The sequence below is a fragment of the Herpailurus yagouaroundi genome, unplaced genomic scaffold (genome assembly GCF_014898765.1).
Source record: "Herpailurus yagouaroundi ecotype Mexico unplaced genomic scaffold, PumYag 188, whole genome shotgun sequence".
In the NCBI taxonomy this organism is placed as follows: Eukaryota; Metazoa; Chordata; class Mammalia; order Carnivora; family Felidae; genus Herpailurus; species Herpailurus yagouaroundi.
The window spans coordinates 33,642,674-33,670,537 of NW_024412419.1; the positions used below are offsets into that span (position 1 = coordinate 33,642,674).

General features: G+C 39.8%; 1 protein-coding gene and 2 long non-coding RNA genes across 4 annotated transcripts in view; 1 reads left to right on the forward strand and 2 right to left on the reverse strand.

The window, feature by feature from the left end:
- The window catches only part of SLC8A1 (solute carrier family 8 member A1), a 387,431-nt gene extending 380,580 nt beyond the window's left edge, over positions 1-6,851 (reverse strand). For both annotated transcript variants that reach the window (XM_040496602.1, XM_040496604.1), the window contains exon 1: positions 6,228-6,851. The gene's annotated coding sequence lies outside the window, so the exon portion shown is untranslated. The remainder of the gene's footprint in view (positions 1-6,227) is intronic.
- On the forward strand, positions 3,660-13,773 carry LOC121044376 (uncharacterized). The gene is made up of 3 exons (XR_005797272.1): positions 3,660-5,943; positions 8,391-8,467; positions 12,853-13,773. It is a non-coding gene; the product is annotated as an uncharacterized LOC121044376 (long non-coding RNA).
- On the reverse strand, positions 13,333-25,765 carry LOC121044381 (uncharacterized). Its single transcript, XR_005797277.1, has 3 exons — positions 24,733-25,765; positions 17,356-17,457; positions 13,333-13,436 (listed from the first exon to the last, which is right to left on the reverse strand). It is a non-coding gene; the product is annotated as an uncharacterized LOC121044381 (long non-coding RNA).
- Between the last annotated feature and the right edge of the window lie 2,099 nt (positions 25,766-27,864).

The window sequence follows — 27,864 nt, forward strand, 5'->3', positions numbered from 1 at the left end:
CTGCACAGGCATGATAAAAAGAGGAAAAAAGTTTTCATTACATGCTCTGTGCAAAATCAATCAATCAATAATAAGTGGCCAACTTGTGTATAGTTTGTATTGCCATAATTAAAATATGTTTCATTATAATTTTCATAAAACTAATACATAATTGTGCAATGTTACATGCTGAATTCCTGAAGGTCCTGTGCCCATAAGCCTGATCTAAATGCAACTTGAATGCCAAGTGCAGCTCTCATTCTTCATTTTAGGTTTATGAACTGGAATTTAAATGCCATTTAACATGCAGTGTGAACTGGGTCCCTGAATACAATACTAACTTTCATTTGAATGATTCTTCTCTCATTTTTTAATTTGTGTCTAGCTCATCTTTGCTATGTAACAGTGAAGGATGGGGGGAAGGATATAAAAATTTTGCCGCCCACTTATTGAAACATAATGTGATGAAGAGAGGAGGGAAGAAGATGGAATATAGTCACAAAATAATAATTTATCCTCTAGGTCTGAAAAATATCCAGTCAACAATTTGGAAACGTTAGTTTATAAAGAACAGTCAATGTTATTTCTTATTCAGGGATATGAAATATTATTTAATGTATACTTGACCTTAATAAATAAAAGTAAATAAATCTTATTTCTTATTACACTTTCTTTTCAGAAGCACTATTTCCAATGGTTAGCTTGCTCATTAAACATTAAATGAACAGTAATCGGAGAAGAATAACACGGCTTGCTTTTTTTATCAGACACTATACTGAATATTTTTTGACATTAATTTTTTCACTCATTAATTTATTTGTTTCCATTTTTAAAAGGCCAGGAAACAATTGTGAGACAGTTAGAACACGGAGGTTAAGCACAGGCTTCAAATCCTGCCTCTTCTGTTTACTTGCTGTGTGACCTTGGGCATATTATGTAACCTTTCTGTGCCTCACTCTTTTTCTGTAAAATGGCTGCTTATCTTATAGAGCAATGATCAGAATTAGTAAGTTAATATATGCGACTTGCTTGGAAGCATGCTTGGAAAATAATAGAGCGCAACACATGCCAAGGTAGTTACTAGAGAATTTGCCCAGCATGGCAATAAGATGCATAATTGGTAGTTAGTAGATTTGTCTGAATCTAGAATTTGGAGATTCAACCAAAACCAAAACCAAAACCAAACCTTTTTATGTCATTGTATGTATTGTATCCATATGGGTAAAACAGTGGTAAAATTAGTTGAAATTTAGAAATAGTTTGTTAAAATTATATTTCTTTAAATGAAATTCAAGAATAGCTTGCAATCAATAATGTCATTTCATAAATGATCACATCTTATCTCTCAGGGGGTAAGCTGCTGGGCAGACTAAAGGCCTAGACTGATAATTACTATTATAAATTATTACTGATCAGAATGTAATACATTACTCTTCATAGAGCAACTATTCAATGAAGTCTTCTACTTCTACCTAAAACATACCTTGCTCAGAAAATGATTCAAGAAATGTTAACTGATGCCCTTCTCATCCATGATGATACGAGTTCCTTTTTGAAATTGCTTTTTTTTGTATGTCTCTTACTATTCATGAGTGAATATATATCTGTATTTATTTCTTTATTTTTGATATCTCAAATGACAGTTTCAAGGCTCACCTTCATGGTATAATTTAGAGTAGGAAAGGGATTCAATGTGCACATACTCAACCAATGAAAGAGTATTTAATCAGTGCTTCCCAAAGGCTCAGTTTTAGTGCTGGTTGATTTTAAAAACTGACTTGAAAGGCATTTAAGAATTCATCTATACGCTCCTTGAAATATGATCACTCTTCTGTGTAATATTCCTAGTTTCAGAGACTTCCTCAAGAGACTGATTTGACTTTAATATTGCTTACAAAGATGGTACCACCATTTACTGGCCACGATGCTAAATACCTTGTGCGCATTCTGCCACTTAATGCCTTCCATGTGGTCATGCTGTTACTATCCAGAATTTATAGTGAAGAAAATGGAGGCCTACAAAGATGATGTTACCTGTCCAAGGTCACACAGCCATGATGTACATTGAAGAGCCAGGATGAAACTCAGATTGTCTGATCCCACCTACCATCAGCAGTCAGAACTCTGATCGTTGCTTCCACCCACCATCTTGAATAATCTTCTTTATCCAAGATCTTTAAGTTGTATTTACTTGCATTTGGCCCAGACTCTTTCCTTGCAGGGTTGGGCAGCCCAGTCTTCGTTTCCCACCTTAAATGGAAGGAGTCTCTTGTGGCCCTACATATCCTCATCATATTTTGGCTACCATTAGTTTCTCATTCATGTATTTTGATATGTGATAAACGAATAGATCTCCCGCATAAAATCACTCACTCTCTTTCCAGAATTCTTGCCACTTAGAAAGGCAAAAGGCAAAAAAGGCAATGATTTGCCTATTCCTGAGAAAACTGTTGCTATCCAAAATTAACAAGCCCTTTCAAGATGGCTGTCTGATACTCGCTAAAATAGTATAAAATGTCATTTACCGTCTATAATTCAGAACCATAACGTCACATATACATATTTTTTAACGTTTCTATAATTGTGGCTAGCACACATAAATTTCAAGCTAAAGAAGTATGAGAGATATCACATAGATCCATATCAATCCTTTGTATAGAGAAAACTTCTTTTTAAATATGCTGAAACCTGTAAAGAGGATCTCCTTATCAGCAAAGATTACATCAATAAAGCTTTCAAAGAAATCCTCTCTTTGGGCAAGAGTTCAGTTTTGATCTTCAGCTGTGTTCTGTTAACTTGCCTGTCGAGATCAATTAAAGTGGTTACCGCTTTTTTATTTCAAAAACGAAGTGGTTCTTGATCCTGGTTGTGGCTTTACATTTCATTGGGTAGATTTAAAAAGTAAACTACCCTTGCCTGGACCCCATGAGCATATGTAGTTCATCTGGAGTGCAGTGTGGACACTACTCCTCCTAAGTGATTCTCAGGTGCAGTTAGAGGTGAGAAGCATGGGAAGAAGTCAGCAAGGTAGGAAAGGCCATTTTCTCCGCAGCAGCACTAAGTCCCACAGCGATCTGTTCCCTTCTCATTACTTTATAAACCTTAAAACTACCTGCAAAATTCTTCGGTCACGGAATTCTTCTAATACCTTGCCGTGACACTTGAAAATATGTAACTTTAAGCTTAAGAAATTGAAAGAAGTGCAGCATGGGCAGATTAGCTCTGATCAGAAAACCAAATTATCTGGGTTCTGGGGAACCCATCGATTAACCATTGGAGAAAGATTAATCCATTGATTAACCTTGGAGAAAGTATATAGCCTCTCTGGTCTTCAGATTTGTTCCCGAGTCTCATGCCTGCTGTCATCTTTAAGGTTCTTGAAATCGTCAGTGGTCTGTCTGAGACCACTCGATGTCCCACAATTTTTAATCATCGGAGAGATTTTTATTTCGTTTAAAGTTCCCAAGGAGATTTTTATTTTTTTCTTAGTTTTTTCTTCTAATTTTTATTTAATTTCTAGTTAGTTCACATATAGTATAACATTGGTTTCAGGAGTAGAATTCAGTGATTCATCACTTACATATAACAGCCAATGCTCATCGTAACAAGTGCCCTCCTTAATGCCGGTCCACCATTTTGCCCGTCCCCCACCCCCCTCCCTCCATCAAGTCTCAGTTTGTTGTCTGTCATAAAGAGTCTCTTAGGGTTTGTTTCCCTCTCTGTCTTTTTCCCCCCCAGGGGATTTTTAAAAAGTAGCCCAATGCTATCATTTCCTTGAAACTTAATGCCCTTTCCTGTGGATCAAAATCCTTTTTCATACCTCTGGGGAAGTAAACCTCTCCAATCACTTTCATACAAACTCCGCCCTCAATGTTCAGGGAACTTGTTCCCCATCAAAGCCCCTAAACGACTTGCTCTTCCTGCTCATTGGAGCCCGAGTGACCTGGCCCAGGAGCTATCCCGTCTGGCACCGTCATATACACAGGAGCCTCAAATCTGTGCTCTGTGTTCTTAGGATACATTTCAACTTCTTTATCAGTCTTGGTCACCATGAATTTCCTTCAGGTCATGACCTCCCCAAGATTGTCTACATGTATAGTCATCACTGAGTGCTTAAGAAGTCATAGTCAAAAGGCCAAGTAGTTTGAGTATTTGTCATTTTTTTTCACGGATCTTTACATACTATTTAAAAAATAGCAATAAGTCACTCTTTATTACTGATATTGCACTTCTTAAATTTGCGTACTAAAGACTAACAGGAACAGACATTTCTCATGAGGAATGAATACTTGAAATGTACTTGGCAGTAAGCATATGAGAAAACAGTCAATGACATCATAGATGCATTGCATCTGGTCACAAATACCAGTGACATAACTTACAATAACCTTTTGCTTATTGAAAATTGCCCAGACTCCTGCTGTACTGTTCCTTTGGAAAAGCTGCTTGGTGTGTAGTGTTTAATTCAGTATTTTAAAGCCATCCTTTCGTAGGCCCGTTCCACTTTAGCCAAAGTTACAACGCCTTGTGTGTGTTAGTTTAAAAAAAAAAAAAGCAAAGTTTATCGCCTGCCTCTCTCTCTCAGTATCAGAATATTAGTATTTTTAGGTGAATAAAATAGCCTGTTTTAGAGATCTGTAGAGGGTAAGCTTGAATGTGTTGTTAATTTCATGTGCCGTCAGGGGGAATAGATATGAAAAGGAATAATTTGATGAAAACATCCATGCTTTAGTATTATAATTATTTTAACAATGATGAAGTTTTATTATGGGAATAGAACCCTGTTTTCCCCTTCTCTGCCACTTTTTTTGGTATTATGGAATATTCACAATTTGAGAGAAATCACTCCATCACTAGAGTCATCTTATCTACAACCCCTAAGCGAATTGCTTTTCCCACTATCTAATTTATCCAAAGAGCATCTCCCTGGTCAGTATTACAAGCCATTTTTATTATTTTCCTACACTTGTTTATTAAGCATTTTGCACGTCATGTTTTGTCAACAGGAAAGGAAAAGTCACATCCAATTTTTTCTTTCTTTTTTTCCTCTCCTGCTCTATTACAAGATTGAAAGCCTAAAGAACGAGAGTTCAAATCTTGCTTGAAATATAGACACATTATTCTCAACCAGAGAAATTCTGGATTTACGTTTCATTTTCTTGTGGAAAAATTACTTTAATTCAATTTTGGAAAAACGCACACATTTTACATGTGTGACCCGTAAATTTGTCCCTTGATTTCATTTAGGTGTTTGGCAACAGTTCACAGATTTTGCCAACAACTCTCAAAGAACTGCTTTAATGGTCTAATTGTTACAATTTGGTAATTAGCCAAAGTCGCATTTCGAAGTGTGACCGATAAGATTTGGCAGTTAGCCAGTATTTCAGAAAATGGACTAGAGTCATAGAGATGCTACTATTGTTCTCGTCTTCACGTTTATACTTTTACTTTGGACTCCTGAGACGTACGGCTTTGGTGACTCTGCCACAACCTACTATTCCCAACACATCCCTGACAGCTGCAAGCATCTTTGGGGAAGTGTCCCCTCAAGTTCCTGTTTCCAGTCATTAATGCAAAAGAAAGAAAAATGCTAGAGGCACTGAGAACCATCCAACACTTCAGCTGGCTTCAGCAATTGCCACTTGCGCAAGACCCGTGTTTGTGAAAGCAACCCAAGAATCTTTGAACAGGATGTAATCAACCTCCGATCTGCTGAGAAACACTGCAAAAATGACTTCCCCTGCCAAAAATAATAATGTCGTTTATGAGCAGCCCTTCCATGTCTAAGGAAGAAGTAGCCCCACGTGTGAGTTTCTGCTGGCTTCAGAGGAGCAGGCGAAGAAAAGGGCAAATCCTACCAACCCCAGCCTAAAATACACGGCATCAGAACGCACGGCAAGCTGTGGCTCATTCCAAAGGTGCTGGCAATATCCGGGAAGACTCCTATCCGCAAAAATCCAAAGGGTAAGTGACCCCGGACAAAGGGATTAGATTTGGCAGGAATTCCGTGCTGTCGCTTTCCCTCTGTAACCAAGCTGCCTTGTCTTGTGAAGGCAGAGCTGTTAAATACCTCTCAGTCACCAGCCCCAACCCAAATCTTTCTTTCTTTCTTTCTTTCTTCCTGTCTTTTTTTTTTTTTTTTCCAAAATATCATTTGGCAGCTTCCCTTAAAGGACATCAAGAGCTCAGGAAGGAATATTCATGAATGCTCCTTTAGATAAGTTTCATCACAAAAGCCCTGCACCTACCTCCGTCAAGTCTGGGCTGCTCGGTCCGCATGGGCTGGCTGTGAGAAAAGACCCCGTATGATGGCTGCTCCGAATTTACCAGAAAGAGAGGACCTGAGATGCTTGTCCTTTAAGTGTCTCTAAACATGGTTTGCATAGCTGGATCTCTGCTTATCTGTGCCTTTCGGCTTTCGCTTCCATACATGGATCTGTTCCCAACAGTAACTCCAAGCTGTGGAAAAGAAGCTATCTGGCAGCTCTCCGCTTCATCCAACACATGGACGATAAAAATACACATATAGAGATCCTTCCAGCCAGGCCTGTTTCCCACCCCGCCGTCCTGCCACTGTGCCTTTTTGGAAATACGCTTTCAGATTGGCATTTCTACTCCCCGGACGTTTAGGGAACAATCACTTTTCCCCTGATTCCCACGTAGAGCTTTTAGGATGTGGGTTTGCTTAGCTTATGAAAACAGAGGCACAATTATAACTCCTTACCACGGTCTGGTCTTCATCCTTAAAGATTTCAGCGATAAGATATGTACAGGACCTGCAAAATGTTGAGTGAATGGTGAATGTAAAAATGAATGTCTGGACAAATGGATGTGAATTTGTACACGAATGAATACATACATACTTAATGTATTTATTTAGTTAAGACGAGCTGTGAACACTCTGAATTATTTGTCTTAAAGGATAAGGTAGCAACGGAAGGTCAGAGTGATCAAAGTCTTCAAGACAGAAGGAGAGGCCAGGTTGTTCCGGACACAGCTTCTCATTTAGGATTTTGTGGCAATTCCTACTAATCTACCATCTAGCATACAGTTCGAGATTCAGAAAACTTTTTTATAATGTTAAAGAATGTAAATGCGAATAGAAGACTAGTTGCTACATTTATTAAGTGTCAGCGATACTTTAAAAGACGCATAACCTGGACCGGAATTTGAAGGGTAGGGAAGGAGAAATCTGGCTGCGGCTAATAAAGCTCTAGGTGAGAGGTCCTCCCCCAGGGGGCTGTGGAAACTCCACTTAACCTTCCAGTTCCTGAAAATTTGGCTTCTCTGTTTCAAAATTTCTCTCTTTTTTTCAGTCTGTTGTGACGCGGACGTGTGTGTGTGTGTGTGTGTGTGCGCGCGCGCGCGCGTGCGCGCACGTATGTGAGAGAATCCCCGAATAACATTTTTCCATTAGCCTTTTTGTTCCCAGTCCTGGTAAAATTCCTATAGACTCTCTTATCTGAAGAAGAAAAAATAAATTCGAGGTATGCAGAGATAATTCATTTTTGTGTACTGAAATGGAACAAGTTTGCTTAAAGCCTTCCAGAGGAAAAGGAGAAGGATGGATGACACAAGATTGGCAAAAGGATCATTGTTGCGGGTGGTTGACTGGTCGCTGGGGGACTCATTATATTATCCTCTCTCCTTTGCGTACATTTTAAAATTTGTGTAAAAGAGGAAAGGGTACAAAGTAGCTGTACTAATGGCAAGTTGGAGGAATTCTGGATTTGAGTAATCTCTGTGCAAAGCACTAAGGCCAGAGCAGGGAGGGGCAATTTTTTTTTTTTCATTCAAAATATTATGACATTCAAACCTTCCCCTCCCTCCCTTCAATCAGACATATGTGTGTGTTTGTGTGTGTGTAGAGTCTATATCGTAATACGTTTTATGTTATTATTATCTATATATCTTCAATCTGACATAAATGTATAGATAGATTCCACTTATTAGTGCATTTTATGTTGTATAGTATCTACACATTATACGTATGCATAATAATGTGTTATCTGTATACAAATATATATTCTATATAAAAATAATGTATCCGAGGGAAATGAAGATATGATATTTAGTTAGTTAATTGGTTACTTTTTAAGACACGGTGTTTAAAAAGCTGACCGTATGTAGCTCAGTGGCGGACCCAGCAGATGGCGGCTGTGCCGAGGGACCATTCAGTGCCCTCTCTTCCCTTGCCTTTTTCTACTTTAGAATTCCTAAAGGGAAACTTTGTTTTTTCACCGCCCCTTGCAGCCAGGGACAACCGTGTAACACACGTTCTGGTCAAATAGGCATAAATAGGATTCTCCTGGGTGAGACTTCAGGAAAGTGTGTCTTTATCTGTAAAAAGGGACAGGGTCAGCTTTGCCCCGCTTGTCCCTCTACCCCTCCCACCTATTTCCTTCCCACAGAATGAACCTGAAGACTGAAACTGCAGCCGCTGTGTGGTGACCCGGAGGGGACAAGGGAGAGGACAAAGGCCTATGAGGTAAGGGAGCTGGGCCAGACAGGCAGAAAGAACTTCAGGTATTGACAGCCTCACTGAGTTGCCCACCCCGGACTTCCTGTTCTTGGAGAAAAATAAAACCATAATTCATACAGAAAGTGGACTTTTAATTTTTTTTCAGATGCGGGTGTTTGGGTGGATGATGGTAACATTCAGACTCCAATTCTGATTTTTCCACTCCCCACTCCACACTTTTCAATCTTTCCCCAAAACGTTTAGGATAAAATATAAATTGCTTAACTTAGTTCTCAGGGATGTTTTAAAATTTCCTTGCAATTCACATACTTTTTTTTAAAAAGTTTTTATTTATTTATTTTGAGAGACACAGAGACAGTGGGAGGAGCAGAAAGAGAGAGAGAGAGAGAGAGAGAGAGAGGGAGAGAGAGAATCCCAAGCGGGCTCCACACTATCAGCACAGAGCCTGATGCAGGGATCAAACCCCTGAAGCCGTGAGATCATGACCTGAGCCAAAACCAAGAGTCAGAGGCTTAACCGACTGAGCCCCCCCAGGAGCCCCAATTACAATTCACATCTTAATTTCGTCTCTGGTCACTCACCCACCCAGGTCCTTTCATTGAAGCCACCTCCAGTGACCTGTACTGCATGCACAGCCTGACTATGTAGAAAGCCGTGGCTTTCCTCACATTTCTTATGCTATTTTCCTGCGCCTTTTCTTTCTGCGTAGAACATTCGTCATTGTCTTCTGTGTTTAGCTAACTCTCCTTGAACTTCAAGGCTCGGATCAGCTGCTCTTTCCTCCAGGAGGACGCTGGCCTTTCCAGTGCGGTTTAGGATCTGGAGCACACGTTGTACAACTCTGCCTTCCCACGCTATAACTCTAGGGTAACTGCTATTTCACCCGTTTGCTTTTTCAATTCAGCTTCAAGTTCCACAAAGTCAGGGAACAGGTTTCACCTGCACTTGTATTATTAGGACTTAGCCTACAATAGGCATTCAATACAATATTTAACTAAATAAATGATGGAATGGATAGATCAATAAATTATTCTTGATCAGAGAGAGAAAGAAAGATTTCATGGAATAAGTGCGTGGCTTGGAATTAGACTCCTCACTCTTGAAGCAGGTTTAGAACTGAGACAGGCACAGATTCAGGCACAGACCAAGGACCAAGTACAAAGGTCCCGAGTTCCTGAGTGAACAAATGGTAGATAAGAAGGCAGGAATTCCAGGTGGACAAAATTGAGTCAAAGCCAAGAGGCAATATGGTACAGAATCTGTTTGACTAACTGTGAGGAGTCCACCTGGGCTGAGGCTTGGGATGGAGGAAACCCAAAGGACCTTGAGTGACAGGCTTAGCATGTTGGTTTGGGGTATATTAAGTGGAGGAGTTACGACACAATCAGTTGCGATTTTTTTTATGAGACTTAATTTTCCTTCTTGATGAGTTTTGATGGTAATAGAATGCTATAGGAATCTTGAAAGCAAACGTTTACAAAGAAAAGCGGGTGGGTGGGTTCCTACTTGGCACTCTCTGCAAGAAAATTCTTCTTTTTTAAAGCTTATGTATTTATTTTGAAAGGGGGGAGGAGCACAAGCAGGGGAGGCGTAGAGAGAGGGAGACAGAGGATACGAAGCGGGCTTGGTGCTGACAGCAGAGAGCCCCATGCGGGCCTCGAACCCACAAACCATGAGATCATGACCTGAGCTGAAGTCAGATGCTTAACCAACCGAGCCACCCAGGCGCCCCAACTCTGCAAGAAAATTCTTAATGTCTTCTTTGCTCCTAAAGGGACATCTTACTTTCTAGGTTCACTATTAAATTTAATGTGTTAGAAGGGAAGAAGGAAGAGGAGGAGGGGTGTAGAAGTGTATAATCACACCTCAGAATGAAGTGTTGGGTCTTCAGCTAGTTTAAAAATTTGTCTGCATGCTTATACGATCACTTGTATTTTAAATTCTTCCCAGGGCTTTGAAAATGCAGAACCATTGTGCTTAACATCAGAGATTGCTTCTAGAAGATCTCTTAAGTAATTCTTTTCTTAAAAAGTTTTTAAAATATTTATTTATTTTTGAGAGAGAAAGAGACAGAGCAAAAGTGGGGGAGGAACAGAGACAGAGGGAGAGACAGAATCTGAAGCAGGCTCCAGGCTCTGAACTGTCAGGACAGAGCCCGATGCGGGGCTCAAACCTATAAACCGTGAGATCATGACCTGAGCCAAAGTCGGATGCTCAACCGACTGAGCCACCCAGGCGTGCCTATCTCTTAAGTAATTCTAATAGCTCTAATATAATAAGGATATTTAATTCATTTGATGTTTTCATTATTAAAATATTTGATTATATGTGGTGTATATCCTCATATGTCAGATTACGTGATCTGGTGCTTTCAAGTCATCAACAACGATTTAGCTCTAACCGAGCTGGTGGCACCCAGGGAGATGATCTTGGGTAAATTCATCTCTTTTTTGCTCTTCACAGGGTTTGATTTTGTTCTTCTATGCCATTTGCAAATGATGAGCCCTCTTCCTCTGCTTTGGAACTCATGTCCCATGATCTGCAAGAAACATTTTTTTAACGTTCATTTATTTTTAGTTTTGAGAGAGAGACAGAATGTGAGCGGGATGTCAGAATGTCAGAGAGAGAGAGAGAGAGAGAGAGAGAATCCGAAGCAGGCTCCAGGCTCTGAGCTGTCAGCACAGAGCCCGATGCGGGGCTCGAACCTACAAACTGTGAGATCATGACCTGAACTGAAGTTGAATGATTAACCAACTGAGCCACCCAGTCCCTCCTGCAAGGATCATTTTTAAAAAACTATTTGTAAACAGATTTTGGAGGGTTGTTTGGGGGGAGGTGCTTCCAATGATTAACACCTGAACAACAGAATAGAAAGCCCAAACTGGTCTCGTATTCCTTCTGGGCTTTAAGGTCTCAAACCCTTCATAGGTGTCCAATGATACTCTTTTGACTTTATGTGAATGTAAGGACCTCCCTGTAGAAGAAAGCAAGAGAAATGGTATAGTCATAGTTACTTGTGAGTTTAGTCCTATCTTAAAAACATTTTAAAAACAAAGCAAAGAATACAAATTCAACAGTATTCAATTATTTTTGCTCTCTATTGAAACTGTAGATTCTCAGGGGCGCCTGGGTGGCTCAGTCGGTTAAGCGTCCGACTTTGGCTCAGGTCATGATCTCACAGTTCGTGAGTTCAAGCCCCGTGTCGGGCTCTGTGCTGACAGCTCAGAGCCTGGAGCCTGCTTCACATTCTGTGTCTCCCTCTCTCTGCCCCTTCCCTGCTCATGCTGTGTCTCCCTCTGTCTCAAACATAAATAAACATTAAAAAAAAAATAAAAAATAAACAGAAACTGTAGATTCTCCTTTGTAAGTGGATTAGAACATTCCTGACTTCAGGAACTGAGCCCATTATATACTGTATAATCTATTTATAGTACCTAATACAGTGTTCTGTACTAAATAAATTCCTAGAGTAATATTTCTAAATAAATAAATTTTAAAAAATATTAAGGACATTAATCTACTCAGATTTTGCTGTTATTAGGATTTTTTGTCACCAGACACTGACTATATAAAAAAAAAAAAATCAGTGTTTAAAAGGATTTACTAATTGTAATAGTGTATCATTTAAAGTGTATTCTATCTTCCTGTGTAGACAGCCTAGTTAAGCTTGATCATGTCCCTGGGCTTATCACTAGAGAACAGGCAGAGACATTAATGCTAATGTAAAATATAATGAAGAAGTTTTTTTGTTTTGTTTTGGTTTTGCATATATTTCATTGAGGTATAGGGAGAGCTTGAAGAGATTGAAGGGAAGAAATTGCTTACAAGTTATTTTCACTGCAATTGTTGGACACCGGAGTAGAGAGAAAATGTTGGAATGCCATAGCATTCTCTCTCAACACCGCAGCTGGACCCTAGTGATTTTTGCAGGAGAAGGTGATTTAAAGGCACTGATGAACGAGGAGGCATCCCATCAGGCTTAGTTGGAACGAGACTGATTTGGAAGAACTGAGGGGTAAAACAGAGAACTATGAGGCTGTGAAGGCAGGGAAGCATTTCTCCAAACACACTTGGCCATTGGTTCAAAGACAAGTTGAAAGACTTTGCAAAAGTGCATGTTACTAAGCATTTCTTACAAAGTAACCATGCCCAGGGGCTCACACAGCAGTCTACGCCCATAAAATATTGTATATGTCATCTACGCTATGCATTAACGTAGGAAAAAGGCATGATGAGTGTTTAGAAAAATGCACAGACATTACACGAAGATATATATTTCTCCAAAATGGAGCTTATTTTATTTGAGATACTTTCGGACTACCTACAAGCTACTTTAATGAGATTGCTTTCTGAAGGCAACAAGTTCAGTAAATCATTCTGCTTTTCTCCAGTCTTTTCATCCTGCATGTGCAATTTTAACCATGATGGAAGGAGACTCTCTGGTCCAAAAAACTCAACATATTTCTTATCCACAGACACAGGTAAGTGGAAACAACCGTTCTTCCGTGTCGGCATTAGTCATTGTGATCTGTTTTTAACTTGTTGCAGAGTCAAATAACACTGGTGCGTGTCATAAAATGTCTCCAAATATTCCTGGGCTTGTTCATTTGCTTCAAGCACATAAAGAGGCAAATGTTAAAGCAATGTGTTCTGATCAAGAAACAGCTGGAAATGGCAGCTGCCTGATACGGAGCAATCAAGAATGGAAGGTTTATTTTGGACGAGAGGTGTTGTCCAACTGTGAGACTGAGTGATTGCAGCTGAGAATAAGTGCAAACACAATCAATAGTGGCTCCAGGTCTGAACTCATTGAGAACCTGTCTCGTGTCACATCTTTTTCTGCTGCCACAGTCACACTACATCCGTAGACACCGATACTATCCGTGGAGGAGGTAAAAAGTTCTTCAGTTTATTCTTATTCTTAAGGACAGCTTCTGAGCCATCATGATTTGAAATTACAATGACCAAAAGGCTCCTTCAGAAAAAAAGAAACAATATATTCCAAAGTCTAATTGTACAATGGGCAGGTAAGAATGCCTCAACTTTAAATGGTCTTGGGTGGGCATTGCCTCAAGAGCCAGCCAAGTTGTTCTCTGCTTTCTGGAGTTGTATGACTATGGGCGAAGTGATTTCATTCTTCCCGGTCCCTAACAGTGTTGTTATTTTATCGATACAGACCGTAGAAGCAGCTCAATAAATATTTTCTGTTGAACAATCTATAATCGCGACATTTGATATTGAATTTCAATACTACTTCAGCATAACCTGATTGAATTCAACTCCACTTCAACACAAATATATTGTTCAAAATATGTGTTTCGTTATGCCTCATTATTTATAGTCATACTTCATGTATCACACACAGATATATCACAGACACATAAAGACAGACACGTAACTATGTAAGAAATATTCCTCCAACGTATGCTTTGTGGAGGATATCTTAATAATAGCATTTTTTAAAATAAAAATCTTTCTCCTGTTTATATTATAAAAATGACCACTTGATGGTTCATAAATCTTTCCCTTCTTTCCTTCCTGCCTATATCTGTGTAAGGCCTTGATGGGCCAATCACCACATGGAATACAAACGCGGATAAAATTAAAGTTCCTGACCTCGGTGGGGATTAACATTCACTTGTTCCTTCACCCGATCTTTCCCAGCTAGCACTCTCATTAGACGCTTTCAGTTAAAAACACAAAAACAAGAACAAACAGGGGCGCCTGGGTGGTGCAGTCGGTTAAGCGTCCGACTTCAGCCAGGTCACGATCTCGCGGTCCGTGAGTTCGAGCCCCGCGTCAGGCTCTGGGCTGATGGCTCAGAGCCTGGAGCCTGTTTCCGATTCTGTGTCTCCCTCTCTCTCGGCCCCTCCCCCGTTCATGCTCTGTCTCTCTCTGTCCCAAAAAGAAATAAACGTTGAAAAAAACAAAACAAAACAAAAACCCAAAAAACCAAGAACAAACAAACAAAAAAAAAAACCACTTATTTTAAAACCCCGGGAGTCAACCTGGAGCCTGGGCAGCCTTTACCCTTGCTGTAGCTCTTCTCTGCTTTCTACACTCAGATGTGCAACACTCTTTTTCATCTGGTTGCTTTTATAATGCCAAGGGAAGAAACACATTATTTGGAGTACAATCTTTGGCTCCAGAGTATCGAAACGCTCCTCTTCGTGACAATGCCAAGTGACTTTATTTGTTCCATGAAGCCCTTGAAAACAGTAAAGCATTTGAAACATCGGAGGGGAAGCTGTCAAAGGAAAAATAGAATTATCTCCACCACCACCTACACTCTCTCGAACAAAATTATAATGTTGTCGTATGGAAGGAAGTCCGTTCCATAGAACACTACTTTTATTAACACGGGCGTGTAATCCTGGAGGGTTAAAGGTGTCAGGTCTGACCAGGAGATTAAATAGAGTATACCATTTGTTGGTATTCATGCAGCATTTTTCTTCTGAGGATCCCAAATCGATTAATCTTCCTTGTGGTTTGAAATCTTAGCCAGTGTGCTTTAATATATCTAGCAACCTCGGAGTAAGCAGGTCTCAGGGTAGATGAAGCTTTTAGGGATTTAATTTCTGGTTAAGCCTGGAAAACAAGAGGGTAATGACCTCTAAACCCCGGCAGCCCATGCACCCGGGCAGTGTCTTCACGGCCTGTTGCTGCATGGGTATGGGGACATTATTCAGAGCCCCAACCCCAACATTGCTCCTGCCCACATGATCCTCTGCCAAGTAACAAATTAAAAGGCCCAACTCAATCACTTCTTTGAAGGCCCAGTGTCCATACTCAGAAATGGCAGAGGGTTCATTCCAAAATGTTTGTTTTCTACTGAAAAGGCTACATCAAACTTTCTAGCATCATAGCAATAGTTTTTAACTTTTAATTTAAAAAAAATGTTCTATTTAGAGCATTTATATTTCACATCAGCATAGTTATTTTGGGGTTGAGATGCCATACTAAAGAACCATTAGGTCCTTATGATATTAGGATTTATGCAAGAAAGAGCACATTGTTACCATGGGGATCAGTAAATAGTCTTGATCTGAGACACTAGTTCCCACTGCCAAGACATGGGTGGGAGAAGGTGGTTCCCACAGACTCTGTTTTCTCTAGGCTAAAAATATCGTATGATTTCTATTACAGGGCAATTAAAAAAATTCTCAGTGATTTAACCTAAAAGAAGCGTACCCTATCATTTTCAGAACAATTCGGCAGTGAGCTCGCTATCTAATACTTAGGGACGGCATTTGTATGCAATATTAATTATGCTCATGCGCCGTCATAGCAAAGGTGGTGTTGCAACTGCAGCTTTTTTTAGTGATGTTTCACATTGGCCTTCAAAAAGAAATGGTGTATAGAGATACATACATCACAGACATAAATGACTTCTTTTTAAGGGTTACGATATAAATTTAGCACCTTGAAGTTAACTCTTCAAAATAGCTGTTTTGGGAGCACCTGGGTGGCTCAGTTGGTCAAGTGTCTGACTATTGATTTAGGCTCAGGTCATGATATCATGGTCAAGAGGTCGAGCCCCGCACAGGGCTCCACACTCAGTGCGGAGATTAAGATTCTCTCTCTTCCTCTGCCTCTCTGCCTCTCCCCTGCTCACACTCTCTCTGTCTCAAAACAAACAAACAGAAAGTTGTTTTGGCTTGTGAAATGTTGCTTCAAAAGGTTGTGATGTACGTGAATTCTCTGACTGTTGCTTTTACGGCCTCTAGTCAAGAAATCCAAAACATTACAATTCTTTTCCTGAAGCTTACTACTAAGTAATACGTCAAAGTATCTACAGTTAACCCTTGCATTCACAAGGTGCTGTAGAATCTGCAAAGTGATTTTACCGCCAATCATTGTGCCCCATGTACTTCACAATCCTATGAGATAAGCAGGGTTGGTAATAAGGTAATAGTCTCCTTTTGTATGATGAGAATGAAACGTAAAAAGGTCAGAATGATTGCCTAAACCTACAAGGTTAATAAGCGTAAGACTGAGCGCGAGGTCTCACAATGAAAGAGACTTACTTCTTCTTACTGTGGTGTTAGGAAAATGACACGCTTCATTTTATACAATTGGTCCTATAAACTCTATCATCATATCATCAAGACTTCTGGAATCAATTCGGTGACAATGAACACTAAAGTGTGATGTGAATTATTGTCTGAAAATGTTGTTGAACTAAACAGCCGTTAAGTCAAATTATCCATTGGGTGGGGCAGGATATCATTCATGGCCCTGTAAGGGCATTTATTTTAAGAAAATTTGACACACATTGAAAGGAACTAAATTTTAGTTCATTATAAATTTTGCCAAAATTAAGTTTTATTTTACCACTTAAAAGGTAGGTTTCTTCTCCTCTTCGTCCTCCACCTCCTTCTCCTCACTGCCCTCCCCTCCCCGACCTAGTGTGACTTGTGAGCCCTTGGTAAGTTTATCATCGCACAACTCAACCTGTTTCTTTTTTTTTTTCCTCTTTGTTTTTTGTTCTTTCATTACTTTGCTGGAATCAAGGTAGCACCGCCAGGTTTAAAACATTATTATTATTCCTCATGCTGTCTTCTTCTAAGGTATGTTCTTTATATAGAATATTTGTTGGGCTCTTTCCAGGTTTAAATGAGTATAATTCATCAAGGGATCAACACTAACTGAAGAACTAAAGTCTATGCATTTTGAATGACTGCTTCTCAGAAGTTCCAAAGCACGTTTTCTTCTTAAACATCGCTCCTTTTCCTGCCGGCTCGTTACTCCCTGAACATCATTTTTAACAGCACTGGCTTTGATAAGAATTTTGCTTTTTCCAACTGCCCCCTTTGGAGACTTCTGTTGGTTCCTACTACCCACGTCCCTAGAGTCCAATGTTTCTAGTCTTCTAGGCTTTGTTCTCACCTTACCTTTCATTCCCATGAGTCACCCCCGTGACCTTCCACAAGTTTTATTTTTTCCTTAGATTGTAGAGTTGGGTTCTTATGTTTGCTACCAGAGACTCCCACTTGCTATACAAGAAGAAAACGAAAGTGTTATAATTAATGCTGTTTCCTCATGCAAATAATACTATGAAATAACCAAATATTTTTGTTACCGAGCATTATTTATTACAGCAGCATTATAGTTTCCTGAAATCACTAACATTCATTTATGGAGATATTTTTACATTTTGCTTGAATCTCACATTATTTTTCACCGACTGTGCTTATCCCGTTCTGAGGGAGGGGGCCCAAATAAAATATATCCACTTTCAAAAGCTCCCTACGATCTTTATACATGGAGCAGTGGTTCCCAAACCACATCAAAATCTGCTGGGCTTGAGACTCACTCTTTTGGATAGTATACCACTTACCAGGCTCATTTAGGAGACATAGAAACAGAAGTTCTGGTTGCCCAGGTAATTTCTCTAGGTCAAGGACAAAAGTCATTTAGCGTTTTCTCCAGTCTAGGAATCTGTTTGCTCTGCTAATTGACCTAGCCGAATCAGATCAATAATGCCCCTTATCCACAGTGAAGAAGGTAAGAAATCCATTCCAAAGTGGTGGATGCTTTGCTTTTCTCTCCTTCATGCTGCCTGCTAATGTGAATCTGGGCATAACAGACACTACTTGGCAAAAGGTAAGTGCACCGAAGTAAAAACCATATTCTTAATGAGTTCATTTATTCCTGACAGAGGCTTAGGTTTTTACCCATCCAAGATCATCATGAAGTCACTGTGAAAAAGTGCCTTCCTATATTTTGAAATCTTGAGGAGTGGAGACTGGAGGGAACGGGGTGAGAACATTGCCCGCCAGGGTCCCTCTGAGTTCAGGTGTCGGGCATCTGTGGATTTACAACAAACGCAGTCCCCTGGAAGCTTACATTCAGATTGGGGCCAAAAAATAAGCACAAGAATAACCAAATCCATTCTTTACCAATTATATATATTTTTTTCCTTCTCCTTAATATGTTAAAGAAGGGATGATGGGAATTTTTGGAAAATAATTGGGATAGAAACTCGTTTTCTCTAATCCAGTCTACTGCTTGTCCTGTGTTCCCACATCCATAACCATTTGCCCAATCACTCAGGTTTGGGACCAGCCTTCCAACTGGTCTCCATGCCTCCTGCCTGGACTTCCTCCTGTCTTCTTCTCACATTGCATCCAATATGATCTTTACTAGGCTTGTATCTGATTTTATCACTCTGCTGATTTAAATCTTTTAGTGGCTTCCCAGAGCTTTGTGGTTTCTCTCAAAATCCCCAGCTTGCTATCCAAGCTCCTTCACGTGACATGGCACCTGCCTGCTTCTTTCGTCTCATCTTCCATTTCAAGCCCACAAGCATCTTCTGCTTTGGTCCTATCAAACTCTTTGCCTCTGTCCTCAAGAATTTCCCAGATATCATTCTCTTCACTGAAAACATTTTTATTTTTTTTTAAGTTTTATTTATTTATTTTGAGAGAGAGAGAGAGAGAGAGAGAGAGAGAGAGAGCATGAGTAGGGGAGGGGCAGAGAGAGGGAGGGAGAGGGAGAATCCCAAGCAGGTACTGCACTGTCAGTGCAGAGCCTGATGTGGGGCTTAAACTCACAACCCATGAGATCGTGACCTGAGCAGAAACCAGGAGTCAGACGCTTAACTGACTGAGCCACCTAGGCACCCCTTTACTTAAAACCTTTTTAATCTCTTCCACCCATTTAATTCCCATTCTTCAAGACTGAGCTCTTGAAAAATACTCCTTCTGACTTCTTAATATTCCCGCCCCCCCCCCCCCCCCCGCCTGCCTTGTCTCCAAATCACCCTTAGCAGCTATTTTAGTACTTGTCATATAAGATTACACGTTCTGGTTTATGGTTCTGTGCTGTCCCCTGGATGTAAAACTCTATGAGGAAAGGGCCACCTGGGTGGCTCAGGTAAGGGCTTGACTCTTGATCTCAGCTCAGGTCTTGATCTCAGTGAGTTCAAGCCCCACGTTGGGCTCCGCAATTGAATGTACTTAAAAAAAATAAAACAGCTCTATGAGGGAAAAGGGCGTGCCACTATGTCTTTATATGGCCAGCACCTAGAGGCATGCAAGTTATGTAGCAAACAATCAGATCTGTTTTTGGAATTAAAGAAGAAAGTGAATGAGTTAATAAAGCAAGGAGATAGATGGATGATGTAAACTCAAGTTTGCCAGGAAGGCAGACTTGCAAAGCACACGTTGCCACAAACAGTTTCTCATGGCTGAGTATCTCCTTTTGCAATCTCGTCTCCACTCTTTCCCTTCTGCGGAAACCATGCTTTTCAGGCCCAGCCCACCAGGACTCTCCCCAGGACTCTAGGTGAGGCTCATTTCCCTCTCTAATAAACATCTACTGGCTATCCCGTACTCTTGCTCAGTCAAGTTATCTCATTTCCCTGAACCAATTAACTCAAAATTTCCATCTCTTCTGACATGTTTTTCTCAATTAATTAGAAAAGAGAGTAAATTCCCATTAGTACTCTTGTATCTGAACGTGGAGATCATCATCCACTTCTTCAGCCCCAAATACAGCTCCATTGTTTCATTAGGCTCACAGCACACTAAGGGGTGAATGAGAACCATAGAGCCTGAGACCTGAGCGTGAGCTCCAGGCTTCCCACTTTCTGTCTGTGTCATGTAGGGTCTGTTACCTCCTCTTTGCGTCGCAGGCTCTTTTCCAGAAGGTTGTGGATTACAGCGTCCTCCACGTACAGATTTGATAGTATGATGTGATGAGATCGGTTAGCCTCTAATCCCTGACACATAGGTTCTCTGGAGATCAATAGTCGTTATGTGTGTTAATACGAAAGCTCTTTCTCTTGATATTGGATAGTTTGAATTTCATTTTGTTTTACACTTCTAGGTCATGAACTTTTCAATATTGCAAATCTTAGTAAAATAGGCACTTTATCATTCCCGTCATCACAAGAAAAAGAAGGGTGAGTAGAGCAGAGTAAGGTATTTTGACCAAGACCCCATGCACATAACCTTTATTACAGTACCTTGTTATAATTGTTCTATTTATTATTGGCTGTTAAGAGTTGTTCATCTCTTACTGTGCCTACTTTATAAATTAAACTTCCTCATAGGTATGTATTGTAGGAAAAAACATATTATATGTAGGGTTAGTACAACTGCACTTTCAAGCATCCACTGGAGATCTTGGAAAGTCTCCCCACAAATAGGATATACCACTGTATGACCTTCTTTTAGCTCCTTGAAAATGTTCTCCTCTCACCACTGGACCTTTGCACATTCTGTTCCCTATGTTTAAAGGCCCCTCTGCACCTCTTGCCATTTATCTTTTGATTTCTATAAAAACTTCAAGCATTAGCTGAAAAATACCTTGCTTGAGGGAGCTACCTCTGAAAAGCCGCAGACTAGGTGAGGCCCCCATCATATATGCTTTTGTAACAACCTCCTACTCTTTCGAGCATCTATTAAAATTCTAATGAAGTTAAGTATGTTCACTTGCCTATTTTTCACCTTTTGAGAACTGGTATGATTTCTATTTCTTCACCACCTTATCCACAGTATAAGCTCCAGCGTTGTGCTTATGCTAAGAGCTCAATAAATAATTTTTGAATGAGTATGTGAATGATGGTAAATGACCTGGACTCCAGGAAGGCACTGTGCACCTAAGGGGGAGTGATGATAAATCAAGCTGGAGAAGACTACAAGAGTCAAATATTTTTTAAAAAATTTTTTTAATGATTTTATTTATTTTTGAGACAGGGAGAGAGAGAGCATGAGCAGGGGAGGGGCAGAGAGAGAGGGAGACACAGAAACCAAAGCAGGCTCCAGGCTCTGAGCTGTCAGCACAGAGCCCTACACAGGGCTCGAACTCATGCACTGCGAGATCATGACCTGAGCTGAAGTCAGATGCTGAACTGACTGGGCCATCCAGGCACCCCTACAAGAGTCAAATCTTGAAGGGCGTTGAGTGCATAACAAATCTGGACTTACTCTCAAGTGTGATTAGCAGCCATTAATTTTTTTTTTTAAGTTTGGACTTTTTCAGGTTTGTTGACTGGCTGAAGAGTGGATTGGTACAGAAAGACGCTGGAGTCGGGCAAAACAATTAAGAAGCGAGTGCAATTATCTGGGAGAGGAAAATTAAGAGCATACCCTAACGTAGTGTTTCTCACATTTGTTGCATACCATAATCGTGTGGATGGTTAGTAAAGCCCACGAGGCCCAGGCCCCTTGATGTAGGAGGGCACATGGGCCTCTGTATTTGTACCAATACAGTTTCCCCAGGGGATTCTGAAACCCATACATGTGAGAACCTCTGAAGTGAATTTAAGATAGTGAGATGTAGTCTTGATAAAGGTGAATGATTTTTTTCTTTTGAGGCGGGGGATGGGTACAAGTAAGGAGTCCATGCTAAATTCTAGGTTATTGGCCACAATAGCCAGTTCTGCCATTGGCTAGAATGGAAAGAGATCATTAGTTTTGCATCTTTGTTATTGGGATTAAAGTTAGGCTCATTCTCCTCATTTCATTGGTGTCTCTCCTCTACAAAATCTATCCCAGTTGGTCCGTGAAGAGCTGGGGTCGGAATCCCTCCTGCCGTGATGAAAGAGATTATAATAGAACTCACATTCCCCCTCTATGATAAGGTCTTACCAATTCACAAGTGAGAAGTTGTATGTATCTCAGAATTACATGCTTTTTCTCTACGTGTGTTGTGTCACTGTCCACTTGATTTCTCTATGAAGGAAAAAGCATGTGACGTTCACTACAGTGCTTCTTATTTTGGTAGTGTTAGGTATTTGCCCATTTGTTGCCACATCTTTTGCGATTCACAGAAGTTTACTCTGAGCACCCAAACTCTGGATAATATTAAATCTTGTGAAAGAACAACTGAGAAAGTGTTTACCCATCATCTGCATTAGGTACCACCCACACACTAGTATGGTGCTAGTATTTGCTGATCTTTAATAGTACTACTGAAATTGAAAAAAATGTGTTGCAGATTTAATATTAGTTTGGCGTCTTCCTAAGGCCTGGAACATGGTAGCGTTCCTTGGGATTTGTACTCTAGGGGGAAATAGAAGCGTAATTTAAGGGTAAATACAATTTACTGTGTAACGTAAGAGTAAATATCCAAGAGCAAGAATCAGGGAAGATCCAAAAGGTACAATGGTCTGGGTTGATATTCCTGTCTCTAGTCTCACCACACAATATAATTCACCTTAAATATGTTTTTAACTAAAATATTAAAAACGTCCCTTCATTTGTCATAGTTACAGACAACTGGAATCATAGAAAGGGCTTGAGTGCTAGTCTGGACACATAACCAACCATGGGACCTTGTGCTCATCACTTAAATGCTTTGTGTTTCAGTTTCCTCAACTTTGTTTTATTTTATTTTTTTAAGTTTATTTATTTGTTTTGAGAGAGCACACATGCACATGAGTGAGTGAGGGGCAGAGAGAGAGAGGGAGAGAGAGAGTCCCAAGCAGGCTCTACACAGTCAGCGCAGAGCTCCACACAGGGCTCAAACTCACCAGCCGTGAGGTCACGACCTGAGCTGAGATCAAGAGTTGGTCGCTCAACCTACTGAGCCACCCAGGAGCCCCAGCATCCTCAACTTTAAGATGATGGGAATGGCTAGTCTCTAAAAATCCCTTCTGGTTCTACGGTTCTGAGATTCTAGGTTCTATCAACTGAGCATCTGTAAAGTTTTTAATAGAAATGTGATTTCATCTGGGAACATCTGTTACAGTGTATAACATATTTTGCCAAGTCCTTGACCTTAATTTTATCACTGGCATCAGATGTTCCTTTACAGATTCTACTCTGCATCTTACTGAGGGAACACCAGTTAGGCTTATGTCTTGAGTAGTGTCAGTCTGACTCAAAAAATTGGCCAGATTTGTTAATATTATCATTAAATGACTTCTTAATTAAGATTGTCAATACTACCAGTGATACAGTTCAATGGTATTTTAGCATTAGAAATTACATAAACTACTCATTTACATTTTTATTTTTATACTTACTGCAAAATAAAAGTATTTTTGTTAAAGGCGTTATACTTTTTTCCAAATAAATGTGGATTCTAAAATAATTCTGTAACACACATATTAATTGAATAAATATACTGCTGTTTCATTTCTCCTAATAAAAGAAGATTCCCTTAATAATAATTATAACTACTTCTATTATTAATTTAGAAACCTGCTTCTTTCCACTGAGAATTTTATTTTTATGATTTTCTGGCTATAAGAAGAATTTAGTGTGGGCCATAGAAGTCCCTCAGTTTTTACTTAGTTGAAACCAAGGAGATAGAAATAGATTTTTTTTTTCAATTTTTGCCTTTACGATTTGTTCATTAAGAGAAAAAGTACAGGGGTGCCTGGGTGGCTAGTCGGTTAAGCATCCGACTTCAGCTCAGGTCATGATCTCACAGTCTGTGAGTTCGAGCCCCACATCGGGCTCTGTGCTGACAGCTCAGATCCTGCAGCCTGCTTCGGATTCTGTGTCTCCCTCTCTCTCTGCCCCTCCCCCACTCATGCTCTGTCTCTGTCTCAAAAATAAATTTAAAAATATTTTTTTAGAAGAAAAAGTGCAGTCTTCTATGGTTAATTATTAAATCCAGGCAAATCTTTGATTCCAAGGGGAAGAAATGATAATAAATAAAGAGCAAACAAATAATGCATTAGACTCAGTACACTTGGTGATTTGCCTCTCGGCGTCTCTATTTTCCAATCTGCAGATGACGGTGGGAAGGCATGAAATAGTAATCACCTTGTGAAATGTACTGAAAATTATTTGAGGTAACAATAGGACAGCTCGTGACCAATAGTTATCGTTGCCAGGAAGTAGCTACTATTTCATGATTAATTTAATATGCAGAATTAAGTGACATGTAAGAAGTTTCCCTGGGCTCGTGCTACTTTGTGATTGCATGCTGGAAACACGTTCGTTGTATTTTACCTCATCCTCTTTCCTTTAGAGTGAGGCATACAAATGTCAATAAGCATATTGGGCCTCCTAACACTGTCTTCCTTCCTTCTGTTCCTGGTACTGTATTGTTGGTCATAACTTGTCATGTATTTCTAGCATCTGGGGATGACGTGTTGATTTTCTCTCCCAATACAGTTTAGTATTTTTAAATGAGCTTCCTATTGTAGTCTCTTTTGGTTAGCCTTGCCTCTGTTTCTTCTGAGAAGCTTTTGATTACTCCATAAAGGAAACTTCAAGGTGTAATAGGATATATATCCTTACAAGAAATAAATACTTTCAATGTTTTGCAAAAGAAATTCTAGAAAGCATGGTGGAGACATGCATTACCTTTTCTGATTCTTTCAGCCTATTGTCTTCTTTGGTTCCTTTATCCCAGGCCAATCACTGTCCTCCACCTGTCTGCACCGGGTGACCTGCTCAGCCACTTGGAATCTTCTGTTCCCACAGAGCTGGGTCAGCAGTGCTGGTGCTTTCCGGGCACCTTGCAGAGAGGGGTGGAGACAAGTGACAGGAGGAAGGGGAACAAACATACCCATTTGCACTGTTCTTTTCAAAAGTGAAAAAATGTGCCTCCAAAGAGTAACTCTTCTGTGCTCACTGTGTCTTTTGATGGCTAACTGGGGCAGGAACTACCATCTCCAAAGACGTTGGGAATCATTAGGGTTAAATGATCTGCATAAGGTCATGCAGTCTGGAAGCATTCCAGATCAGTTTTAGTCTGTATCTTCCAAATGCAGCTCCAGGATTCTTTCCACTCATTGGTTCCAACATCTCTATTCTGGGAGTATTATCAGAAGTGCCTGAACTTGTCTTTGGGAAATCCCGTCATTCACTCAAGTGCTTCATGAGGCATTTTGATTATGAAAACAGAAGAAATCTTAAAGCTTTGCTATGATGACAACCAAGAATGTTAACAGTCTTTTAAAATAAGATGTAAGGATTTAGGAAGATATGTATATGCTCACTGTATCTTCTCAAAAGCAGAGTGATTCATATTGCCAGAAGCTTCATCCATAGCAGACCAGAGAAAGACAATAGCCGTAAACAGTTTGTTCTGTTTCTGGAATAGGTAAGTTTTCTTCTATGAATGTGGGAGAAAAGGATGGGGTTGTTATAGGCTCAATACTCACCAATTTGTATTCCATACAAATAGCATAGTACCAATTGCAGACAAGATACTAAAATGCCTTTTGAGAAATGCAATGAAAGGTTGACTTGAGGTCCTTGTAAGGTCGTGGCTAAAATGAAACAAAATAAGATACAACAGTTGTGACACAGTGCCTTGAACATGTGTTAGAAACAATTAAATAGTGGTTTTTTGTTTTTGTTTTTGTTTTTGCTGTCAGATGAATGAGATCAAAGCATTCAGAAAATTCCCCTTGATTTCAGGGAAATAAAAGCTTAATAGTTCACAACAATCAAAATTAATTATTTTAGCAATAAATATGCATGTAGCATACTTCGGAAATTGTCTTTCTGTAAAAGTGGTCCTAAGCTCCAGATCATATTATAATCATGTAGGAAGTTAAGAAGAAGAAGAAGAAGAAGAAGAAGAAGAAGAAGAAGAAGAAGAAGGAGGTGAAGGAGGAGGAGGAGGAGGAGGAGGAGGAGGAGGAGGAGGAGGAGAAAAAAGAAAAAGAAAAAACCAACGAACCAAAAAAAAAAACCACAAACCAAAAGAACCACAAAATATCAAGGCCTCCTTACTTCAGACCAATTAAATTTGAATCTCTAGGGGTGGAGTTTGGGGTTTTTTATTTTGTTTTGTTTTGTTTTGTTTTTTAGCTTACCAGACCATTCTAACATGTGGCCACAGTTGAGGAACATTGGTTTGTAACATGAATGGTCTTGAGTAACAATTACAGAACATGACTTACGTGTGTCTATTTCACTAATAATGGCCCGTGGTATGCCGTCCTTTCCTTCTTATGATGGCCCTATTCATAATTGTTCAGTTTTCTGAAGAGGACCTGAGGCAGACACATCAGCCTGCAGTGTCCCTAGTGACGTTAAATAAAGTGTATGAGAAGTAACAGGAAAGATGGTCCAGAGCCCAAGTCTTGCAGCTGGAAAGAGGAAACGATTAGAAACTTCTTACTGTTTGATTACAAGTTGCTGTGACTGTTTCTTGCTTTCTCCTTGTCTCCCTGGATCCCTTCCTTTCTCCTTTTTTCTCATTGCCTACCTTCTTACTCCTTTGCGCTTCTCAGTTTCTTGAGCATCTTCCTTTTATTCTTTTCTTTCACTCCCTTTTCTCAGATACAATATACTTGCTTTAGGATAAGAAGATTAAGTTGAAATGCAATCCCTGTTGTAATCCCAGCTAGCTGTATCAGCTCCGTTTGATTTTTGGTTCCATAACCATTTTGGAGTAGCTTAGATATTTGTCTGATTCCCAAGCCTCCTAGATTACCATAGTACAACTTAGCTTTTGTATTAATGTCATGTGTGAGGAACACTTACCAAACGTCAGTTGGTTAAATTTTAGTGGTTACCCAATTTGTTGGTGTACAACTGTTCAAAGTACTCTTGTTTGTTTGTTTGTTTGTTTGTTTGTTTACTTGTTTTAAAGAGAGACTGTGAGTGGAAGAGAGGGGCAGAAGGAGAGAGAGAGAATCCCAAGCAGGCTCCACACTCAGTGTGGAGTCTGACACAGGGCTCGATCCCAGGAACCTGGGATCATGACCTGAGTGGAAATCAAGGGTTGGACACTCAACTGACTGAGCCACTCAGCTGCCCCCAAAGTACCCTCTTAATATCTTTTTAACTTCTATAGAGTCAGTAGTAGTGTCCACATTTTAAATTCTCATTTTAGTAACTTGAGTCTTCTCTTTTTTCCTTCCTAGTCCACCGAGTTAAATGTTAATTTTGTTAGTCTTTGCAAAGAACCATGTTATGATTTCATTAATTTTTGCTATTATTTTTCTACTCTATTTCATTGGTCTCTGCTCTAACCTTTATTATTTCCTTCCTTCTGCTAATTTGAGGGTTAGTCTTTTCTTTTTCTAGTTCCTTAAGTTGTAAAATTAGGTTGTTGGTTTGAGATCTTTCTTTTTTTTTTTTTAATATAAACACTTATGACTGTGAATTTTCCCCTTAAGCACTGCTTTTACTGGTCTTATCAGTTTTTTTTAAATGTTTTATTTATTTATTTATTTATTTATTTATTTATTTATTTATTTTTGAGACAGAGAGAGACAGAGCATGAGCACGGGAGGGGCAGAAAGAGAGGGAGCACAGAATCCGAAGCAGGCTCCAGGCTCCGAGCTGTCAGCCCAGAGCCTGACACAGGGCTCGAACTCACAGACTGTGAGATCATGACCTGAGCTGAAGTCGGATGCTTAACTGACTGAGCTACCCATGCCCCCTGATCTTATCAGTTTTGATAAGGTTTTTTTTTTTTTCAATAATCTCTAAGTATTTCCTAATTTCACTTGCATTGTTTAATTTCCACAAAAT